At 35.6% G+C, this 24,076-nt stretch overlaps 1 protein-coding gene across 2 annotated transcripts in view; it reads right to left on the reverse strand.

Moving 5' to 3' along the window:
• Positions 1 to 24,076, reverse strand: part of PIP4K2A (phosphatidylinositol-5-phosphate 4-kinase type 2 alpha) — a 212,579-nt gene that overhangs the window by 166,516 nt on the left and 21,987 nt on the right. Inside the window, exons 2-3 of one of the 2 annotated variants that reach the window (XM_069086295.1) lie at positions 23,074 to 23,134; positions 21,195 to 21,217 (exon numbers count right to left, since the gene is read on the reverse strand). The exons of the other annotated variant lie outside the window; for it this stretch is intronic. The gene's annotated coding sequence lies outside the window, so the exon portion shown is untranslated. The remainder of the gene's footprint in view (positions 1 to 21,194; positions 21,218 to 23,073; positions 23,135 to 24,076) is intronic. 2 annotated transcript variants of the gene reach the window in all.

Raw genomic sequence — 24,076 nt, forward strand, 5'->3', positions numbered from 1 at the left:
ATGGTTAATATCAATAGAAATAACCCAGACAAATAGAATCTCTTTCAGAAGTTCTCGATAATTTTTAAGACAGTAAAAGGATCCTGTAACCAAAAAGTTTTAAGAACCACTGCAATACACCATGCTGCCTACAACAAGAACATAGTTTCTCATCAGTACCACCATAGACTGCGAATGGCCAGTCCCATAAGAGGATACATCAGAGCCCTACCTAGGGAGAGTTACCAGAGCTTAGTCCCTCGGTATCAAAATTAAGAGGGGGTACTGACAGCACTTTCACAATAACAGTACTGCAACAATTGGGCTTAGTATTTAATTAACAAGATTAGGAACTCTCAACTGAAATGGAGACATATTTTATGTCATTTGTCCCAGAGACAGTTAAGCAGAGCAAATTTGCTAGTTATGTCTGTGAAGAATTTGAGATTCATTAAATGCTCTTTTGGGTAGACATTAAGGAAAGTTATCCTCAAACTGACTTGAAATTTAGGATATTAAGAACTTTTTCTTTCAATTCAAAGCCCCGGTGACAGGTTTTCTGAAACATCCACCATCAAAAATACTTCCAGAAATGCTGAAAGAAAAATAAATACACTTTTTTCTAAGCAATTTCTTATGAATAATGTATAAGGAGTCTTCACTTTCCTTAGAAATAATCTTATGAAAATCGTTTTCTCCTTGTTGATCTTTTCAGAACTCGGAGTACACATTTCAAAAGGTTAGTTTTATTTTAGAAGTGGTAGGAAAAAAATTCAAGCAAAATGCCATACAGCCATACAAGACCATTTAAGAAAAAAAAGTCCTAATTAGATTAAAAAAAAAAGAAATTGTGGCATAAAGGGAAACTAAAGCAAATGTGCTAAGTTTTGGCTGAGACTGCAATGGAAGAAAGCCTGGCATTCAGGAAGTAAAGGTTTCCTAGAAAGAGTTGATGCATTTCACATAACCAGACTGCCTCAGGAGTATGAACTCCAGTACAGTTACTAGCTGTGAGTCAGCCATGGTCTGGTACCAGATTTAATTAGAAGCATAGAAATCTGAGGCCATTTTCTTTAATATCATGTGTGAAACAGATGTCAATACATGGAAAAATTAAGAAGGGTAATAAATTTAAGCTGTCAAAAGCAAGAAAGGCAGTAACGGGGATGAATATCAGAACTCAAATGCAACCATGGCAACAAAGAGATGTGCCCTACCTAAGCTATTCAGAGAAAGAGGCATGAAATCTCAAAGACTTAAGAAACTACAAGTTTGGTGATACAACCAGCCACCCTTATTCTGTGCCTCTGCTGGGGCTACTTGTAGAGCAAAGATGCTATGGACAGAGGTCTACATCTTGATTTGGGGCTTTCCTATTGAAAGTGGTACCATAATCTGAAAATCTAGTTTCATGTGGCTCCCCAGACCCATTTTCTTTTTCCCATGCCAGAGCCAGATGAGGTGCCTGAACCCATCCATCTAGATTTGTGACAGATCAACAAAAGGACATCAAACTGCTATGTGCACCATAGCCAAAAAAGAAAAGTCTTTATAAAACAATGCTAAGGCACAGATCTGCTGAAGACCTCTCTCTTACCGAATAACTGGTTATGGTGATGACTTTGGTGACTATGATAATGACAAAATACAAACTTAAGCTTTTCATACACATGTCTCCAGAACAGAGGATTTTTTTTGTTGTTGTTGTTAAATCCTATAACAGAACCATTATGACACTGTGGTGAAGCAATCACATTTTTCAATGCTTGAAGAAGATGCTCATTTTCAAATAGAGCTTAGTGAAAATAAAAATGTGCCTTCTTCCCATCTAAGACCCTCCCCTCACCCCTGTAAATCTATTAAAGAATAGATTCCTTTGGGGTTTATGAACCCTGCTCTTAAGGAAAATTGTTTTAGTTTCACTGGACCTTGCATGAAATGCGTATTATGTATAAGGGATATCACTTATATAAAAAAGAAATATACCTTAACAACATGTAAATCAAATTTTTCTTCACTTAATCATTATCTCCTTGACTTCTGTTAAGAGTTTCCAAGATGCTTTTATCTAAATGCCTTATCTAACCACAAAAAAGTGGCATGAAATAGTAGACAGATTACTGAACTTGGAGTCCAAAGACCCAAGACCAAATCCTGCCTCAGACACTGGCTAGTTGTGTAACCTGGAGCAAGCCCTCATTCCTCATCTGTAAAATGGTAATAATAACAGCACCTATTTCCCTGGATTCCTGTGAAGATCAAATGAGCTAATGTAAAGTGTTTGTTTTTTAAAACATTAAAGCCCTTTTAAGTGTTAGTTTATTATTGTTTATTTTTTATTATTAGTTATTATCTTCAATTGTTAGTAACTTTAACATCATAACTTTAAGATGCTATGGCTCTAACGATCTCTTGCTTATTAACACTACACTATCTCAGTGTACCTGGGAAATCCATAGTTAAAGAAAGCTGGGGTAATTTTTATAAGCAAATGTAGTGGCAATTTCACTGGTATACCCAGGATGATAGCTAGCCTAGGTTCTTAGATCTGCTTTACTAGGAAAGATAGTTATAGCTGTTCAAGAGGTCAACAATACCTTTTAATTACATTCATTAGTTCAGAGGAAAAATCAACACCCTGAACTTCAGGGAAAATCCAAACAAAGAAAACAGAAAATATAAGCAGAGAAATAAAGACCAACAGAAGGACTTCTGTCTGAGAAATTAGTGCAGATCAAAAGACAGATCCAACTGTCTGACCAAGGCAATACATACATAGTTACCAGTGAGAGAAGCACCAACTTCTGGGCTTTTCAAAGCTAGGGAGCTCCTTAACAGCTACCCACAGTCTTATCTGGGCAAATCACAAGAACACTCTTCCAATGAGTCTTCTCCAAACCAAAATGCTAACCTCAGAGTATATATACCCATTTAGAGCCAGAGAGCATCACAACCCTCCTGACTCAATGCCTAATTAGAAATTAATAAAAGGTGTGAAAATCTTCCTACAAGCAAGCCTCCACCCCCCCCCCCCAAGCAAGCTTCTCTTAATGGACTCCATGTGAGGTCTATTAATAGACAGGGAAGATCTTAAATCCCATTAACAATACAGCAAAATAAATCCTTTTAATAAGAATAATAATTCAGTCAACCAACATGATCAGGATTATATTCTAATGTTATATATTATAGTACTATAATATATAATATATCATAATATTATATTATATTACAATGTTATATTATGTATATTATATTATAAACATATTATAATATTCTGCTACACTAAAGTTTCTGTTTCACTACAAGTCGACAACTATATATGCCTGTAGTTGCAAAAACACAACATTAAAAAAAAAACTAGTTAGTGGCAACCTGCTAAAGGTTCACAAGAGGTTATGATCTCTTGAATAGGCCACATCTGCTCTAACCACGTGCCAAAGCAGGATTTTTTTTAATTGGCTGAAAATAAGTACAATGAGGGAAACTGAAATGTCTGGAAGGGAAAGGAGTTCTCTGGTCACAAGGATCATAAGCAGCAAAACTTGGGGAGAGGAACCATGGTTCTTTGATCCTCTCATCCAACATTCCTATAGTTTTTGTTTTGTTTTGTTTGCCCTCCATATTGTTGATAGCTATCCCAGTTTGCTAATTTGGGTTGGGGTGGTTGGGGGAAAGACTTGCAAGTAAAATCCCTGTCACAAAAGGGATATGATTTAGGTGAAGATGGGTTCCTTTAGGGACATGACAAAAATGACTTGGAGTACAGAAAGAGAAAATGAGGAGAGTGTTCAACTGCATATTACAAAAACTCAGGTACAGTTGATACATGCTTGGTTAAAGAAGATGGGATATAGACAATAATTATACAGATATAATTTATTAGGTTTTCACTGATCCCAGTGCTTAAAAACCTGTGTAGTGTTGTTGCTATTTTTTAAGCATTTTATGCGTGGCAAATTCTGATGGTCTACTCTTTAAAAAACAAACAAAAAAACCAACTCATGGGGTCACAATGAAAAAACAACTACAAAGCAATCAATGTAAGTTGGGCCTATGTCTCAAATTGCTTTTGCAAACAGACAAGATGTGACATTCCAAGCTTTATGATCCTTGATGATTGTAGTTAATATATCAAATACTTCAAAATGACTTCTAAAGTATTTTCTTTTGTGTGATGAGTTCAGAAAGGCAGCTTCTGAGCAGAGAGCACTTAAGTCTTCTGATCTTTTTCTATTCAGTTTCCTGTGACTTCCACTCCCTTAAGAAAAGAGCAATTCATCTGATTTACAAGTTTAGATTTTCATATATCAGGACTTCTTAAAAGCACATTTTATGAACCTTTTAAAGAAACAGATGAGACTGATTCACTTGCAAAATTAGAATCAATGTGTGGGGTTCAATAAAGAATTCTTCCTGGAGTTTAAACTGGGTCCTAATGTGGAAAGAGGGGTGCAGGTGAGGGGCGGAGCAGGAAGATGTAACCTGGGCTCTGCATAAAGGAGAGAGTGCCAGGCGGAGCTCCACCTGGCTGTTTACTGTCTGTCATCTGTGTGACTGGGTGGTTTTGTGGGTCTCAGTTTCCTCCAAAAAACAAGAAAGTTGAAGCAGATGATGTGTAAGGCTCCTTCCAGCTCTCTTAAACGTGAGATCTTTGATGCCATAATGCTAGGTACAAAAGTGAAAGGCGGTTTGAAGAAAACAACAAAATAACATTTATTTGGCTGGGATAGAAAGTTTTAGAGTAATGAAGATGCTTATCAAAAGCCGGGAAATACTGAGGAGGCCTCAAAGCATTTGATCAGGAGTCAGCAAAAGGAAACTGGTAGCCACTGAAGGGATCTCAGCAGGAAGGGACATATTCCATAAGCTGATTTTTGCTCTGCCTGGGTAAAAGACTAGAAATAAGCAGATCGACTGGAGCTCAAAATATGGGAAAATAAAGAAATGAGTCTGTAGGAAATGAGGAAAGAAGTAACCTTGTTATCAAAAGGCACATAAGATTGGAAAGGATCCAACAAAATTAAGTTAGATATTTAATATTATTTAATTATTATTATATTATAAATATTACTTAATAATATACCTATTAATATAGGTATATATTACTATAGGTCACCAAAATCTGTGAGGTACTGAAAAGGTTCCTAGAGTAAAAACAGCAGGTACAAAAACCTATTGGGAACTATTAAAACCACTTCTGAAATGCCAAAGTGTAAAGCATGAAGACAGATACTCAAGAATGCTCATACTCCAGACTATAGTGATCATTTACTCTCTCACTCATCAATCATTTATTCAACAAGCTATGTGCAAAGGCATGTGATAGGAAAGCAGGGGTCTACATCCCCTCTTCCTTAACCAAGCATGCAGCCCCATCCTGGTGCAGTTGAACACCCTTCTCATTTTTCTCTTCCTATACTACAACTCATTTTTGTTAAGTCTCTAGAGGAACCCATCTTCACCTAAAATCATATTCCATTCGTGACAGGGATTCTGCTCGCAAGTCTTCCCCCTACCACCCCAACCCAAATTAGCAAACTGGGATGACTATAAACAATATGGAGGGAAAAAAGACAAAGTAGTGTTGGATTAGGAGACCAAAGAACCATGGTTCTACTCCCAAGTTCTGCTGCTTATGACCCTTGTGACCAGAGAAGTCCTGTCACTTCCCAATATTTCCTTTTCCCTCATCTGTCCAATGACTCAACTGGAATAGATGGTCTACGAGGTCCTCTCCTCAGAAAGGTTGCCACTGGGCTCTTGCCATAATTCTTCACGTCTGGTATTTTTCTCATGATTAACATGTTCTCTTGAGAGTTGTCCTACACTGAGTTTTTAAGGTTAACCTCAATTTCATATCTGTGTGCATACTAACAGACACATGTGAAATGACTTCAAAGAAAATCAATGACTTATTAGAACTCAGTCTTGGTCATTATGTTGTGCCCCCTAGTCTGTAGTACAAGTCACCTCCTTCATTCTAGGGATTGGGAATTTGTTGCCAGAAAGGACTTCAGAGGTCTTCAAGTTCAATCCTTTCATTTTAGAGATGAGGAAATGGAGGCAATCAGAGGTGAAGTGACTTGCACAGAGTCACTTGCACAGAACCAGGCACATAGCAGGTAGGTAATAAAGTTTATTGACTGACTGATGAGAAGCTATTTAAAAGGTGCAATTACAAGCAGAGTTAGACACTGTAAGAGACTCCAAATTTAGTTGACCTCGAGTGATTTACAAACCTTCCAGAATCCACCAGCGAGCGGATATTCTGGCATATCTACTGATATAAAGGTGGCCAGCAGAACAGTTGTTCAATGCCATAAGGACTGCCTTTTCTTCTCCTCTCTATCCCCTCTAGCCTACATAATTTTGCATCTGTCCTGGGTTTGCAGTGGCCCTCACCACTTAGGTGTGCGTGCATTTGTGCAGATCTACCTATCTGGCCTTAAACCCCTGGGATGGCCCCCTGTGCATGACAAATGGACAAAATGTAAAGGTCATTTGCACCCTTCTTACAATATTCATTTCTCTATGATATTCATAGCTAATCTAAAATTACACATGAAGAAACAATACGTACAAAAAAATGCTTCATTTACTGCCCTTTACATTATCACACCATCAATTCCCAGGGGAAATAAAAATAGAACTTTGTAATATAAATATTCAGGCCTACAAAAATTCTTTATATCACATTATTATTTACTAGTTACAGATTGCTGTTTTGGAGACAACCACTCAAAATGGTGAAAAGTTTGTTCGAACATATACAAAAAAGGGAATAGAAACTAGGGGCTTTACATGCTTCTTTATTCAACTGATGACACCCTTTACTCAGGAGAAGAATCCCTTGACATGCACAGTTAAGGAGACAGTTTTGATAACTTGATCAATCTGTAAATATATGATCAAATATTTAAGAAGATTCAAAGAGAGCAAAGATAAAAATCCACCTCAAAAAGGCAATGGTAGGCACACAAGGCCAATGGACTCATTCCATCCCCATCTTACTGCCTACTTCACATAAACTTTTTTCAGCTTATACAAACCCAAACTTGTGGTTTCTCTAAGTTATGTATGCACCATTTCTCTACATATAGCACCTGTGACAGGTTCTAAATTTCCAACTGGTGTCTGATAAATATGGCCAAAGTTCCAAAATTCTTAGCATTTTACTCTTAGTTTGTGAAGAGTGTCTAATATTTTGAAGCCAGTGAGAAAACACTGGAGACCAATATAACAAGATAACATGATAACAATCAAACCTTCTTGAAGATTCATTCTCTTTATCTGCCTACACCATTACTCTGGTGTTTTTTACTGTAGACAGATGGTGAGTTTATCAATCATAAGAACTAGAAGTACAGGTACAGAGGTGCAGAAACAGTCATCACTATTGCAATAATCTAGTTGGTCTCCAGACCACAACGCTCCATCTTTTTAATCAGCTATTAAATTGATGTTCCTAAAGCATAGATCTGACCATGTCAAAAGCACCCTTAGCCTCCATTCAATCAACTCTAGTGACTCCCCACTGCCTCCAAGATCAAATCTAAACCCCCTGTGTGACTTTCAGTTTTCTTAAAACTTATACCCAACCACCCCTTATACATACTTTACCATTCAGTGACACTGGCCTCCATCCCCAGATTCCGAGCATTTCCACTGACTGTCCATAATGTCTGTGAAAGACAAGCTCAGGGGACCCCTTAACTCTGGAAGACCCTCCCTCCTCATCAATGCCTCCTGGTGTCCCTGGTTTCCTTCAAATCCCAGCTGAAACCTCACCTTCGGCAGGAAGCTTTTCCCAATCCCCCTTAATTCTAGTGCCTTTCTCCTATGATTGATTCCAATCTAATTTATATAAATCATGTTTGAGTATTCTCTCCCCCGTTACATTTGTAAGCTCCTTTGAAAGCAGGAACTGTCTTCTAGTTTTCTTTGTAGTCACAGTGTTTAGCATGGTTTCTGGCACACAGCAGGCACTTAATAAATGCTGGCTAGCTGACTAATTTGCAGTTCTGCAACACCACACGAAAACAAATCTAATGCCATTACTTATAGGCCAACACACCCTTCAAAGACAAAGCTAAAACTCCCAACCTTATGCAATAAGAAAATGAGGAGATATTCCTGAACCTAGCCAATAATCAACTTTACCCCTGAAAGAGGATGATTGACAATCCTTATAATTTCACTACAGTGAGAACAATAATTGGTACTATTTTTATTCATACCAGTACTTAATCCTTTGGGGCGTGGTAATATTCTGGATGGCACTGATTTCTATGGCTTAATTACATATTGCCTAAAACAGAATAGCTTTTTCTTTAGCTTTGTTTTTATTGATTTCGCAGAACTAGCCCAAAGGGATATTACAGCTAAATGAGCAGTCATTTTACCAACTGAAATACCAACATTATTTTTCTTTAAGAACTTTCAAAATATGAAGAGGCTTCTGTATCTGACCTCCCAAGATTTTCTCTATCCCCCATTTTTCCTTTCCCTATCCTCTTTCCCTTTTCCCCCACGTATTTATATACCCCAACTCTATTTGCCATCAGTCAATATCTTAAGGACAAAGACTGTTTTCTATTTCCTAACTCCTTAGTGTTCCAGTCTAATGCATAGATTTACATACAATGAATGTTCAATAAATGTTCAAATGACTCACCATCTTCCATTATTCCTTTCAAATGATCCTGGTTGTCTTTTCTTTTCATCAGTCTGTTAATGGCACCTCTCCAAAACAATTGTTCCCATGGCTTATCTCTACCAGGCTTCCTCTAGACTAAGTACAAAGTCATGATTATCAAAGAGTATTTATGAGCAGAAAGGAGAGTGTGTTCTAAAACTGGCATTGCCCCTAGAGTGCTTCCATTTTGTGTCTTATCTGAGAGGAGAATAGTACTCTGAACCTTACAATTCCAAATTTCTCATTACATATACATATATTTCCCCAACTTTTAAAAATATTAACTACTTGGAAATTCTGTATTGAATGTCAACCTTCTCAATTATTTTTTGTTTTAGGAGTCATCAGAAGGAAATCAAGAAATCAAAGACAACTGATCAAGCTGCCTCCATGGCAAATGGCTCTAGGATAGCCACATCTGGGGTGTGGCATCCTGCTTAATGAGTTACAGGTTCACTATTATTGCCAGCATCAAATACAAACTCCTCTATTTGGTATTTGAAGATCTCCACAACCTGACCCCATTCTACCCTTCCAGTCTTCTTATACTATATATCCCCCCCCCCCAACACACATTCTCAACCATCCAGCTACACTGGTCTCTGTGTAGCTCCTGGACATGACATTCCACCTTCCTTCTCCAAGACTTTGCACTGGCTTCTTTCCATGCGTTGAATGTTCTGCCCTTTCCATCTCCACCCCTTGGTTTTACTGGCTTCTCTTTAAGGCAGCTCAAGTCCGACTTTCTACCAGAGGCACTTCCTGGCATCTCCTTCTCTCCTGAGATTATCATCTACTCTGCACATCTTATATATACCTCGTTATTTACAAGTTCTCTTCCCCATTAGAACATAAACTTCTTTAGAGCAGGCAGGGACTGTTTTACCCTTTCTTTGAATCTCCAGCAGAGTTTTATGCTGGGTCTACTGGCATAGAATTCACAATTACTAAATCACTATTGAGTGAATGACTTTCAAAAAGTGTACAGCAAATGCCACCTACACTAACACCGGTAAGCTAAGGAACTCCTCTCTGCTATCATGGTACCTGGAGTCAACAGTTTCACTACACCAAACCCTTGCTCTTACAGACCTAACAAGGAAAATAGGTAAGAAGATTTGAGAAATCATCTTATAAACAAATCATTAAGGAAAAATAAACAGCTTCAAGAAGTGGATGTCTCCTTTTGAAGGCTACTTTTTAGAAGTGATTATGATATAATAATATAATACCTACCTGTATCCTACCAAATAACTACAAATAACTACCAAAATACAGCTTTAAGATAATTTTCTTAGTGGATAGAGAATGCGGCCTGAAGTCAGAAAAACTCACCTGAGTGCAAATCTGGCCTCAGACACAAACTAGTTCTGTGACCCTGGGCAAGTCACTTAACCCTGTTTGCCTCAGTTTCCTCATCTGTAAAATAAGCTAATTAAGGAAATGGCAAATGACTCCAGTATCTTTGCCAAGAAAACCCCAAGTGGAATAACATAAAGGTGGACACAACTGAATAACAATAAGAATAAATGGAATACTGGCATGAGAATAATTCTATGAAAAAAAAAGACAAAAGTTAATTCAGCACTTGATTGCCCTATCTGCTGCAACCAAAGTTTATAGATGAAAATAAAAATATGAGATGGTGAAGACTTACTCTTGCAGACTACTAATAACACTGAGTTTTCGTTTTCTGATTTTTTTATTATGTTTGTATCAATAGAAAACTATCTTTAAGCTATGTTTTTAGTGGCAGGATATAGCTAGGTATCATATTGTTATATCATAATTATCTTTATGATGATATAATATTACACTCTCTAAGCCCAAAATATCTGTGGGATTTCTTTGGTCTTTTGTACCCTTACATAACAAAAGTACATGATAGTGCTTCTCCAAATAAAGCCTTTTTTCTGACTGCATGGTTAAATGGAAGTTAAATGAAACATGCTCATGATTGCGAGTCTTGAGGCCGGCAGCACTAATAACAGAGCTAGCATCTGTACAGCTTGACGGTGCACAAAGTTTTGTAAATATGTGATCTCATTTGATCCTTACAACAGCCCTGTGAGCAGGTAGGTGCTATTATTAGCCCCATTTTAGAAATGACAAACCTTAAGTGACTTGCCCAGGGTCATATAGCTAATAAGTATGTGACGCACGATTTGAACACATGTCCTCCTGACTCCAAGTCCAGCATTCTATCCACTGCACCACCTAGCAACAAACTTGAGTTTCTTATGAAGTCAAGTCAAAATGCTTTTATTAAATGCCCATTATGCTCCAGTCATCATGCTAAGTGCTGGGGATTCAGAGAAAGGTAAAATGCAGACCCTGCTCTCAAGGAGCTCACAATCTAACAGCGAGACAACTTGCAAACAGCTATGTACAAATAAAATATACAGAGGATAAATGGGAGATAATCTCAAGTGGGAAGGCACTAGTATTAAGGGAGATGAGGAGAGGATTCTTGCAGAAAGTAATATTTTTCACTGGGAAAGGAAATCAGGGAAGTTGGTTAATAAGCGAGTGAGTGCCTACAGTGCACAGGCATTATGCTAAGTGCTAGGGAGATGAAGGTAAAAAATAGTCCCTCCTCTCCGGGACCTTACAGTCTGATGGGGGAGACAACATGAATAGCTTAAGTACAAACATCTGTACAGGATAGACTGGAAATGATCAGCAGAGGGAAGCTCCTGGAATGAAACCTCAGGAAAGGTTTCATGTAGTTGAAAGATTTTGGCTGGGACTTGAAGAAAGCCAGGGAAGTCAGGAAGTAGACATGAGGGAAAGTATTCCAGGGAAAGGGGGCAGTCACAGTCACTGAAAATGCCAAGGCTGGAGATGGAGTGTCTTATTCAAGGAAAAACATGGAGGCCAGGGTCACTGGACTGCAGAGTGAGGGGAGGAGTGTGAAACAATTCATCACATTATGGACAACCGAGTGATGAACCTATTTGAACTTAGCTAGAGCTGGTTCTCGGACAGGTCACAAACAGTTGGTCCATCACCAGGCTCAAATTCAGTCTTTCCAGTTTAGGAGGACCAGCCAAAGCTCCAATGGCATGGCTTCTGAAAACCCAGGGTCATATGTATGCCACAAAAAAAAAATAAGTGGAAAAGCACATGAACACATACACATATATGTACACATGTATACATATTATAGATACACACATAAGACTTTAAGAAAAATCTTATCAGAACTATAGATAAGATCATCATAGCTTCAAAACTAGTCACCCCCAAATCTTCTCTAACTCCTCCACTTCCCCATTCTATTGATCCCTCTCATTCTTCCATCTGGAAGAAGGAAAAGAAAGCAAATTGTTGAGTAGATCAAGTCAAGTTGCTCTTGGCTAAGCTTATAAGACGAAGTTACTCATCAGACAACTTTTGCTGTATTTTGAAGGCTCTTTTCCTGTGGATTCATATTCCTTTTTTTCTGGGGCGGTTAGGTACAGTGTTTAGATTTCAATTCATGTGATAAATCTTTTCAGTGAAAGGAGAACTAGGGAGAGAAGCCTCTCTTTAACAAAGAAAGTTGTTCTGATTGTTCCCCAGCATGCAGGATTGTATTAAATTTGGAGATGCTATAATGGTTTATCTAGGTAAGCTGAATTTCAATAAATTTGGCCACTCAGTTCCAAATGGGTATTGCTTAATTTAAATTTATTTGCATATATGTATTAGGAACAACTCTGCCGCTCTCAAATGTTTTCTGAGTTTATTTTTTTAATTGCTTTTTTTTGCATTACATTTCATTTTGGAAATAGACTATAAACCTTACAACAACGCAGTGTTTGAAAAATACTAAGAAAACTCAGACAAATATGTATAAAAGAAAGAAAACTATTTTATCAAAGATGTGTATTTTCCTCACCTCAACTCACCTCACTAAAATAATGAATTCCATCGTGGCTACCCAAAACTTTCTCATAAAAGTACCCCTTTTCTTGATGGTATAGGTACATGTTAGTAAAATGTCCTATAAAACAAATTTATGTAAACTGAATCGTTTTTCCCCATGGTTTTCCATTATGAAACCAGAGATCCACCCTATTAAAGAAAATGTCAGCTCTTTTGTGAAATAAAATCACCTTGAGAATGAAACAACTTTTTGAATTACATTCTTAAAAGGGGAAATGTTAATTTCCCGATATAACTGGAAAGCTACCCAAAGTATAAATCCTTTGTTTTAATCAAAGTAAATGGTAAAAGAAAAAAGAAAGCCTCAAGTGAAAATATATAGAATATAGCATTAATCACTTACAATATAATCATGGCCTTAACAGATGTTCTACCATACAAGAAATAGTATCTAAAAGTTTAGCAACATAACTGTTTTTCAACAGCATCAAATTGTTATAAATTTGCTTAATTTATATCAAAAACAATTAATTATCTTACCTTTTAGTTAAACTTTTGCCATCACTTGAACTTAGAACCTCTTTTCAGACATTTTTATCGTTAACACCTATAGAGTTATTATAACATAAGACACATTATAACCAAGGGGTGTCATGTATGAATTCTGAGTAGTAGTGCATAAAACTGGCTAATAATATGTGAAAACATAAAAAAGTAATAAACTATGGCTGTAGTGAGCATTCTATTCCCAACCATTTTATTTGATAGTTAGTATCCAGGCTAATCTAACTAATCTAATCAGTGGTTGCTGATTTAACAAAATTACCAATTATTTGGGCATACTCAATATTTGTCAGGCTAAGAGGAATTAGGCACTTGGGTTAATAGTAGTAGTGGCACAGACAAGAGACAAAGGTAAGTAATACACAATTTCCTAATTTGTATTCCTAAATTATATAATTCCTAAAATGTAACTAATACACAATACTAGGGGTGTTGCTTCCAGACTGGATCTATGACAATTTATAGTCAGATACATATAACATATTAAACACATATAACATATATATTCATTCAACAAACACCTGAGTGCCTACTATGTGTAAGACAATTTAGGCATACAGAAATAATAATAATAATAATAAAAACATTTATATAGCAACTACTAAATGTAAGGCACTGTGGTAAGCACTGAAATGAAAAAGACATTTTCTATCTTCAAGTAATTTATAATTTAGCACAAGTAATGCTTGTGAGAATATATTCATGGGTTTGGAAACATTTTATGAATAAATTATTTACAAACTCTGCCTCATTTTTAATGGCCAATGGTCTTAATCCTTCTTACCACAATCAATTCTTAACTACTAAACACAAAGTTAACTGGGGCCCTGGCAAATACTTCCTCCTTCACTACAATACTAATTCTAAAAAATAAAAAATTTCAGATGGAAATGAATCATTCAAGAAATAAGTTTGCAACTAAACCTTAAAGTTTTACCAATTAACTGACAATTAACTTTAATTTTTTTAAAACTATACAAGTGAAAATAGCAGTAGTTTCTTATACATGTGTTAGAGGAACCATTTTCTCCTCTAGTAATAAATAAAGTAGTTTCATTACAAATTGGGAAATCACTTGAGAATTTTAATAGAAATTTCATCTTTCTATTCCAGTCTGTGAATTGAGATGAAAGCTGAAGACTGAGTTATCTAGATACTTTAATAGTCTAAGTTTATCATGTAAATTTGGCTAAAACATGTACTTAATTTCATATTTATGAATTACATGTAATTTGTAATTACATATAAAATTACATGTAAAAATGTCAACAGATTTATCTACTGTACTCCAAGAAGTAGACATTTGTAGTTGAACAAAAACAAACAGAATACAAAGCATCATGGACCAATGATCTTCAGAGGCCATTTGGTTCAACTCTCTCATTTTACAAATGTGGAAACTGAAGTCTAAAGATGTTAAATGACCTGTCCAAGGTTACAGGGAAACACCCCCCAGTGGGAGCTGAACCCGCGTTCTCTTCCTACACAGCCAGTGCTCTTTCTGCTGTGTAACAATACCTCCCAGAGGGGGGAAATGCTTGTTACTGCTCAAGTGACTATGATGAAGCATGTATATATGAACTGTATCTTTTGTTTTCACCAAGAACTGTCCAACATCAGATTAACGTGTTGAATTAGGGATAATTTACCTCTTAATGACTCAAAAAGTCTCCATGTATTTCAATTAATTTGGCAAATAAGATAACTGGATGAAAATTGAGCTTTGTGATGCAGCTATAAAATTAACCTAGAAAATTATGAAAGAAAGCACTACTGTAAAATTTAGAAGTATCTACCAAGAATGGACATTAGAGTTCCCTAACATTAACATAATTCTAATAGGTTTGCTTCTCTTGTCAAGATTTAAACTGCTCTGATTTGAAGTAAATCTACCTTTCCCATAGATGACTAAAGAAGCTGTTGTTCTAAGTTCAGATATCTATAGTAAGTCTCACATTACAAAATAACAACAGCATTTCAAGCTTTTTCTTCAGCTAGGCTATCTTAGCTAACTCTCTACTATTTAAATGTATCTTTTGTCTCATTTTTTTTTCTATTAGGTTGAGAACTAGTGCAGTACACTGAGAATATTTTTCCCATCATTGAGGAGCAGAAATTGTGCAAATAAGAATAATAGGATGCTCATCTCCAGGCCACCCTGGAAATAAATGGACAAAGAGATCTCAGATTTACCACTTCTTTTCATGCCCAACATGAACTGGGCACTGATGCTGAATCATTATTTTGGAAGAGTTCTTTGTAGCTGAGATTTCATATTTGGCATGGCTGTCATCGCTCCACTTCTTTTAGGGAACGTCAAAAGTCAACTTATAAAATAACTGAAGATGAGGTTCAGAAATGTGTGGAAAACTTTAAGGTCAAGAACAACCAAACAGCCTAGTTAATGGCGCCATCATCTCTATCTAATAAGCACAACTACATTACCAGTGAAGTCTCACCCTTTCAGATGTCACTATCTTCTAGTCACCGGAGAACCACTGAGATGTAGTGAACAGAGAAGGGGCCTCAAAGTCAAGAGGGTCTGGGTTCAAGTGCCGCTTCTGATACATACAGGCTATTGCCTTAGGCAAGTCACATAATCTCTCGGCACTCTAGGCATAAAGGGAATTTGCTCACCCCGGAGTTTCTTGCACTAATTTAGAATAAATAAAACACCAAAATTCATTTTTAAAATGTGGACAGACATCCAAGTACCATGTATGGGAAGAACACTAGATGGAATCCAGACACATAACCTAGGATAAGTCACTTCACTCCTTGGGACTGTGTTCAGTTAGTATTTTAGGAGGAGTCTTACCTTCTAAAAATACTTCATCAATTCTCTAAGAGTTTACAATCTATTGTAAACTCTTAGAGATTATAAACTCTTAGAGAATGTATAAGTATTTCCTCATGATTGACGGATGGATGTCAATCACCTAAGAAATTACCTTACATATAGCAGACACTCAAGCACTTGTTCACTTCAGTGTTAAAGATAAGCCCTGAATACACCTTAGACTTTAAAAAAATAAAATTTCAGGGGTGGCTAGGTGACGTAATGAATAGAACACCGGCCCTGGAGTCAGGAGGACCTGAGTTCAAATCCGGCCTCAGATACTTAACACAAAAACTAGCTGTGTGACCTTGGGCAAGTCACTTAACCCCAATTGCCCTACCTTCTCCCCTCCAGAAAGCAAAAAAAAAAAAAAAAAATCAAAAAAATAAAGTTTCAGAATTTTAATTCATATTAAGCTTGACAATATTTCAGATCCTCCTCTCCACTATGATTCCAATTAAAAATGATTTTTTCTTACTGTCACTGATCTACATAAACTAATGGATTATGAATAAATTCAAAGTCCAAGGAAGGACATTATGCCTGCCATTCAAGAATCAAACCAACTAAAAGACTTACCACCAGAAGGTCAGATGAGGTGTGAGGAAGCTATGTTCTGCATTAGTGGAGAGATAATTCACATTGAGGAAACAAAATAAGCTTTTTTTTTTAAGGTAAAATCATAGCTAAACTAACTGTTTGAAATAAAAAGCTCTGAATTCACAATCCATTTGGATTTGCCAAAGCTCCACCAACTTACTAATTAATTAATGCCAATTGCCTTACTTCTCTCTGTACCCCCTTTTCTTATATTGTTTTTCTACAACAGATGAATTTATTTTATATAAATTAAAATCAAGAAAAACACGTTTCTGTGCTGTATAAAAGGGAGTTACAAGAAACTGGTCCTATATAGTTTGCAAATAGCCACAGAAAATATAGCCTTTGAGAACCTGGGGGTCATCTCCAGGTAATCAAGAGGTATTATAGTAGAATTTATTGGAGAAATAATATAATAAAATGTATATATAAACATAATAAAAATTATAAATGATATGTGGCAAGCTGATGGGCAAGTAACTAGGAAACATTTCAGGTATACTGAATTGACTTGGGCTAAGCCTAACTAAACAGGCACTTTCATCTATAAAATTAACTGAGCACTTTAAAGTACTATATAAATGTCAGCTATCATCACCATCACTATCATTACTTGACAATATGCCAATTGTCTTCCTTCTGTCTGCCCCCTTCCATTTCCTATACTGCTTCTCTGCAACCAGATGAACTAGGCTTATGTAAATTAAAATTAAGACAAAATAAATCTTTGTGCTGTACGAAATGGGTTTACGCTGAATTGGTCCCATATAGCTTGCTAATAACTTTAGCTAATAAGAGGGGGTTCAAAGTAGATGAGAAACTGAAAGATATGGGCAGATTATTATAATGGTTTTCTTCCATTTAAAAATAGAATGTGAGGAAAGTAGGAAGCAAAAGTAGAGCTATAGGGAAAGGAGAAATTGATTAAGAAAAGAACAAGTGGAAATAAGACACTGTTTATACAAACTAATGATAAGATTAAAAAGGAAGACAGTGAAAGGGTAGTCATAAAGCTTGATGGTTGTAAAGAATGTAGATGTTCTTTAATATTGGTGAGGGAAATATCCCTATATAAAGTTACTATAGTTGTGGTTAATGATGAGTAAATGCCTCACTTGGTGATAAAGTGGAAAGTGTTCAGCTTGGAGGAAAAACTGGCTTCCATCAAGCCCTGCCTCCTATACTCCTTAGCTCCATGACTACAGGCAATCATTTAACTTCCCTGAGCCTCAGTTTCCTCATCCACAAAACAAAGATAATACCTGCAGCACCTACTTCAGTGAGGATCACTGGAAGTGATGTATAGCAATCATCATCTTCATCACCACCTGACTTACTTCTAGTAGCTCCCTTGCAAATGAAACAGCCTTACATAAATCAGATGAAGAAGCCTTATATAGAATTAAGATTAACACAAAATGAGGCATATATTACAAAACTGGTGACTATCCTCAAAGAAGTTAAATCTTGAACTCCCAAAATAATACTACAGGTCATGATACAAAAGAATATACTAAATCAGAATTACTCACATCAATTTCCCATGAACCAGAAAGATTAATTTTAAAACTTTTTTTGTGCTTATTACTAAATGATGTTAGGAGACTTCTTACTTAATCATTTTATTTATCAAAGATTTCCAAGACCTTTACACATTTACTCTGAAGTAGGTGTTTTTATACATAAAATTTATACCAATAAATGCTAATAACTACATTTCAATATGACATGAATTTGCTGAAATAAAACACTCAAGAAAACCCTCAAAATTTCCAGAATGTTCCTATAATTTTATGTTTAACTATTTAAAGGCATATGACAAAAGAGACAATTTTAACCTACACTTGGCAAGACATAATATGGTAATCTAAATGACTATCCCTAATTTAATCTTTAACTATTTTAAAGACTCATGACAAAAGAGAATAATACAATTTTAACCTACATTTGGTAAGACACAATATGGTAACTTAAATGATTACCCCATATTATTAAAACATGTACAACAAAATTAATTTGAATTGCCACTTGCATAAATTTTTAAAATATTACTGAACAAATATTCCATTTAAAAATGTAATTCTGAAACTATCTTACAGAAATTCATGTTAACTAAAGTCACATTTAAGTACTTGGAATAGCATTTCAACTCTGCTATTCAGTATGGTGAGATATCACTAAGAGATTGAAGTTTGAATTGCAGAATATTATTGCAGAAATTCAGTTTTCTTACCATCATGTGTTACTATTCAAATGATAGCTGACAGTAGTTCTTAAGGGGATTTTCTTAGTGACTGGGGATAAATCTACCATAATAATGCATCATTTTATGTAACAAGGGTCTTTTAAATATTGGAAAACTTTGTTCTCTTTAGTAATTTTAAGATCATCCCATAACAATCCACACTATTAAATAATTTAGGAAACATTTTCTGCATAGGTAGTCATAAAATCCCAACTATATTTAGTGTGGTTGAATTAAACAGGCTTCCCCATTTATAAGCTCGAGTTGTTGATTCAATGGGACTTCATGTAGTAAAATTGTATTAATTATTAAGTCATATTCTGTTAGTTTTTCTTATTTACATAAGACTATCAAGCAATCACTTGAAGTAGTAAGATTCTGGGATAAAAGAGTATGGGGCACTTTCAAAGGGTGTCCTGAAATAGAGAGGCCCAGCAAAAGTTTGCTGGACACACGTGAGTAGTTCATAAACACCATAATACTATTCTAGCTGATCAAAAGGTTCAAATGAATGAGGAAATCTCTGTCCAAATCTATAAAAAGGCTAAGAGAAGGTTAACTTCAGATGATCTGATCTCAGACTATGCTAATCCCTGGAAATCTTTATTTTAGAAAATCTTAGGAAAGAAGACATCTCAACTTTTAGCAAAGATTTAAAATATGTGCACTTGAGAATAATTCAATATTTGTGTTTTATTAGAAATTAACAAAATATTCACAAATAGCATAAATAGTATGAAATATTTTTTAAATAATTAAACTTTTCAGAACTGGAAAGCAATGTGATACTACAAATGGAAACATAAAATCAGCAATCCTGCAGTATTTGGTCAACATACACAGTACTAACAGCATGAAGTACACTATACAGAGACAAAATGAAGTACCACACCTAATCAATACAAAAATACAATGCTTAAACATTTTTCATATAACCAAAAATAACCCACATGAATTTACTCACATTTTTCTTTAGCTGTTAATGATAACACACTGTGAGAAAGCTGCACCCTACCGTGACATGCTTCATTCACAGAGGTAAGAATATTTCCCATAATGTTCAGTCTCTAAAATTTCAGTGCTTTAAAATTATCTTTCCCTTCTGGAATCCTGACTTTCTCTCACTATCTGCTATTGAATCTCTCCCCACTTTAGTCTATCTTCCATTCAGCCACCAAACTGGTCTTCCTAAAGTGCTACTGTGACCATGTTTCCCCCCTATATTCAATAAACTCCTGTGATTCCCAATTACTTCCAGGAATAAATATAAAATCCTCTGTTTGTCTTTCAAAGCCAAACATAATCTTGTCCCATTCTAACTTTCCAGTATCCTTACACCTTAATTCTCCCCTCCAAGTACTCTGTAATGGAATGACACTGGCTTCCTTATCATTGTACAAGATGTTTCATCGTGCAAGTCCATATACTTTCACTGACTGTCTTCTATGCCTGGAATTCTCTTCCTCCTCAATTCCCTCAGTTTCTTCAAGTCTCAAAAATATCCCAACTTCTCTATAAGAAGCCATTTCCAATTCCACTTTACACTAATGGCTTCCCTCTGTTGTTTATCTCCAATTTATCGTGCATATATACATATGCGTGTGAATGTGTGTGTGTCACATACATACACATAGTTTATATAGTTGTTTTCATGTCACCCATTAGAGTGCAGTTTTTTACAGCAGTGACTTTTTATGCCTTTTTTCAGATCCCAGCATTTGGAAGATTGTCTGACACACAGAAGGAGCTAAAATGTTTATTGATGGAATACAAAATTAATTTTCTGACTCCCTATCTTAATTCTCTATTTATAAGGTTAATATAGCAACTGACTGATAACTGAATATTATAAAATTTGTTGAGTTTTCATTATCTGGAATTCCCTTTTCAATATCTGAATACTTTAACCTTGGAATAAAAAAGTCCAGTCTAATTACAATTTGCCACATTTTTTAAGTAAATGGTTGACACTAACCATTAATTGGATCAGAAAACTACATAACTTTTTCTAAAGTGTACATTTATCTCTAACTAAAATACTGGCCCTTTTAAAAAAATTTCTTCAGCAGTTTCTCAATCTATAATACCACTGATCCTTGTTGATGGGCAAATACTAGAATTACTTCTGCATGGGAAAACAACACTAAAAATTTTTCAATATGGAAAGTTTAAACAATATTTTTGAATACCTTAGGAAAACTATAACAGTAAATAAGGAGCTAATTAAACAAAAAATACTGTGAACTGTTGGTTGTAGCAACTACACTCTGTGGTATGGTCCACTGACTGCTCATGCTCATGGTTTCTTTTACATCGTTTCCATGTCAAGAGAGACTGATGAACAAAAGCAGGATCACTGTAAGTACATCACTGAATTGATAAGGCCAGAATTTGCTTACTCTTTTCAAAAACAGTTGATTCCCTGCAGAAAGAAAAAAAAGTGTTGTAATGTCTTTTAATTCACGTTATGAGAAAATATGTTCTAATTAAGCTATGCTAATAATACTATTACTCTAAACATAGTAAAGCTTGTCTCACTTTGTAATTATTCATATCACCTTACTATGACATATCATATTCAACTAATCAGTTCTTCCCGCTCAATTAAAAACAGTCCAAATATTCTACTTTTGAAAATATGCATTAGTATAATCAATCCCTTTATTTTAAATGGTTTACAATTCTTTAAATAAAATTGCTAAGCTTTTTTATTATCCTACAACTGTGGTAAAGTATAAAAAAGGAAAAAATCCCCATCTAATTCTATAAAGTTTTTTCTTCAAAAGAGACAAAGAATTCAGGACAGTACTTTCTGTTTTAACCTAAAAACAACATATTTTCTAAAGACTAATATCTAGGTATAAGATAGAAGTGAGGATATTTGTCCTTCCCTATAAAACAAGGATGTGGAGGCTAAAATAATATACAAAAAAGCAATCTGAGTTCTCAGGAAGATTGGCACTGTGTAAATCCAAAGCATTAATAGTAGATTATCCATGTATTTAAGAAGTCTTCCCCTAACAGATTAAATAAATAATATACAAGAAGCAAACAAGACCAGTGTTCAATAAACCCAAAGATCTCATCCACATGCGTAAAAACTCAATAACTGACAGAAACTGCTAGGAAAACTGAAAAGCAGTCTGTCAGACATTAATTAGGTGTAGACCAAACATTTCACACCATATACCAAGATAAGCTCCAAATGGATATGTAACTTACAATATAAAAAGGTCATATCATAAACTATAAAATTGGAGAAACAAGGAATAAATTATCTTTCAGGTCTATGGATAGAGGAATCGTTTCATGACCAAATAAGAGTAGAGAGGATCAAGGTAGATAGAAATAACAATCCTGATTACATAAAATTGAAGCTTTTTTAAACAAAATCAGGGAAGTCAAGATGAGAAGGAAAACATCTAGGGGGAAAAAATCTTTGCAGGAAGTTGTCTATATATCTCTTTCATATTCTTTTTTATTTTCTTTCATATTCACTTTTTTCCATACCTCTTTCACATAAGTATATGTTTATGTATATGTACATATGTATGTGTTGTACTGTGTATGTGTACATGTATGTAACACATATACATGAGAAACTGGTTCAAACTCATAAGAATAAGACTGATTCCTCAATGTTTAAATGTTCAAAACATATGAAGATTCAGCTTCCAACAAAAGAAATCCAAAGTATTAATATCTGCATGAAAAATGACTCCAAATCACAAATAATTAGAGAAGTGGACATAGAAGCAACTGGGGCTCCACCTCACACTCATCAAACTGACAAAGATAAAGAAAAAGAGTAACAAGAACCGTGGGGAGGACCAGCCACATCATCACAAGGACAGAGCAGCACAGCTTCCAGGGGAGCAGTTTCAAGCTATCACCAAAAAGTTACTCAACTGTCCATATCCTTTGACCCAGTTAAATCACTCCGAGTCCCATATCTCATGGAGATCAAAGAAAAAGGGAAAGGGCACATATTTACAAAAATATTTATAACAGCTCTTTTTGTAAAAGAGAACTGTAAAACTATGAAGGGCAGTGGTCACTCATTTAGAAACAGCTGAACAAAGTATGGTATATGAATGTCATGGAATTCTATTTGGAAGTTTAAAAAAAAGGTGAAATGAATCATTATAGAGAAAGCTGGGGGAAATCTATGTGAATTAATGAAGAGTGAAGTAAGCAGAAGCAGGAGAATAATATCTGTTGTAATAAATATTGTAGAAACAAACAATTTTGCAAGACTGATCAAATGCAATGACTAACCATAATTCCAGAAGACCCATGGTCAAACACGCCATCCATCTCTGACAAAGAGGTGATGGGCCTAAATAAGCAGAATGAGACACATTTTTTTAGACACGAACAATATGGGAATTTGTTTTGCCTGACTATGTATGCTTATCTGGGGAATTGGGAGGTTCTTTTTTTTTTCCACTAGGATGAGAGGAAGTAGGGAAAAAATAAATTCTTGTTGACTAAAAAAAGGGGGGGTTGCTTTTTTTTTGGAGGGGGGAGGGCAATTGGGGTTAAGTGACTTGCCCAAGGTCACACAGCTAGTAAGTGTTAAGTGTCTGAGGCCGCATTTGAACTCAGGTCCTTCTGACTCCAGGGACAGTGCTCTATTCACTGCGCCACCTAGCCGTCCCCCCAGAAAAAGTTTTTAAGTGGTCCCCTGCCAGGTAGCTACTTTGCTCTGAGTGATAGATAATTCTAACATAGAAAACTCCAATTCTAGTCAAGCTTTTCTGAGAACCTTTCTCCATCTTAAATATCTTCGTACCAGGGTATTTTTTTTGGTTCCCAGGATGGATTGGAGCCTCTGAGTTTTACTGCTATAAAGGGCAAGATGTAATTTTTGGCACATTCTTTGATCAGCTAAGCAGAAATCTGTAGTTTTAATAATTTATGTCAATCCTCACCTTCATCAGCACACATTAACATAAGGTAAGGGTCATTTCAACCTAAAAGCCTACAAAAATCTTTGCCAAATCTTTTAACAGGTTGCACTTTCACTTCCATTCCCCCAAATTCTATATAAACTCTAATATGGCCTGTGATCACATTTAGTACCAAAGATGTATATATCATGCCTATCTAGTCTCCTCAGCAGCAAACCAGCACCTTCTCCCTGACATGCAATGGTAGAGTTCTTACTGCAGAGTGTTGGATCTAGGTTCAAATCCTGACTCTCCCACTTACTGCCTATGTAACCCCAAATATTCACTTAACCTCTGAGATCTCCATTTCCTAGTCTGTGAAATGAGTT

Source organism: Petaurus breviceps, unplaced genomic scaffold (assembly GCF_028583685.1).
Source record: "Petaurus breviceps papuanus isolate PSGF00001 unplaced genomic scaffold, PetGlider_PUasm1.0 178, whole genome shotgun sequence".
Taxonomy (NCBI): Eukaryota; Metazoa; Chordata; class Mammalia; order Diprotodontia; family Petauridae; genus Petaurus; species Petaurus breviceps.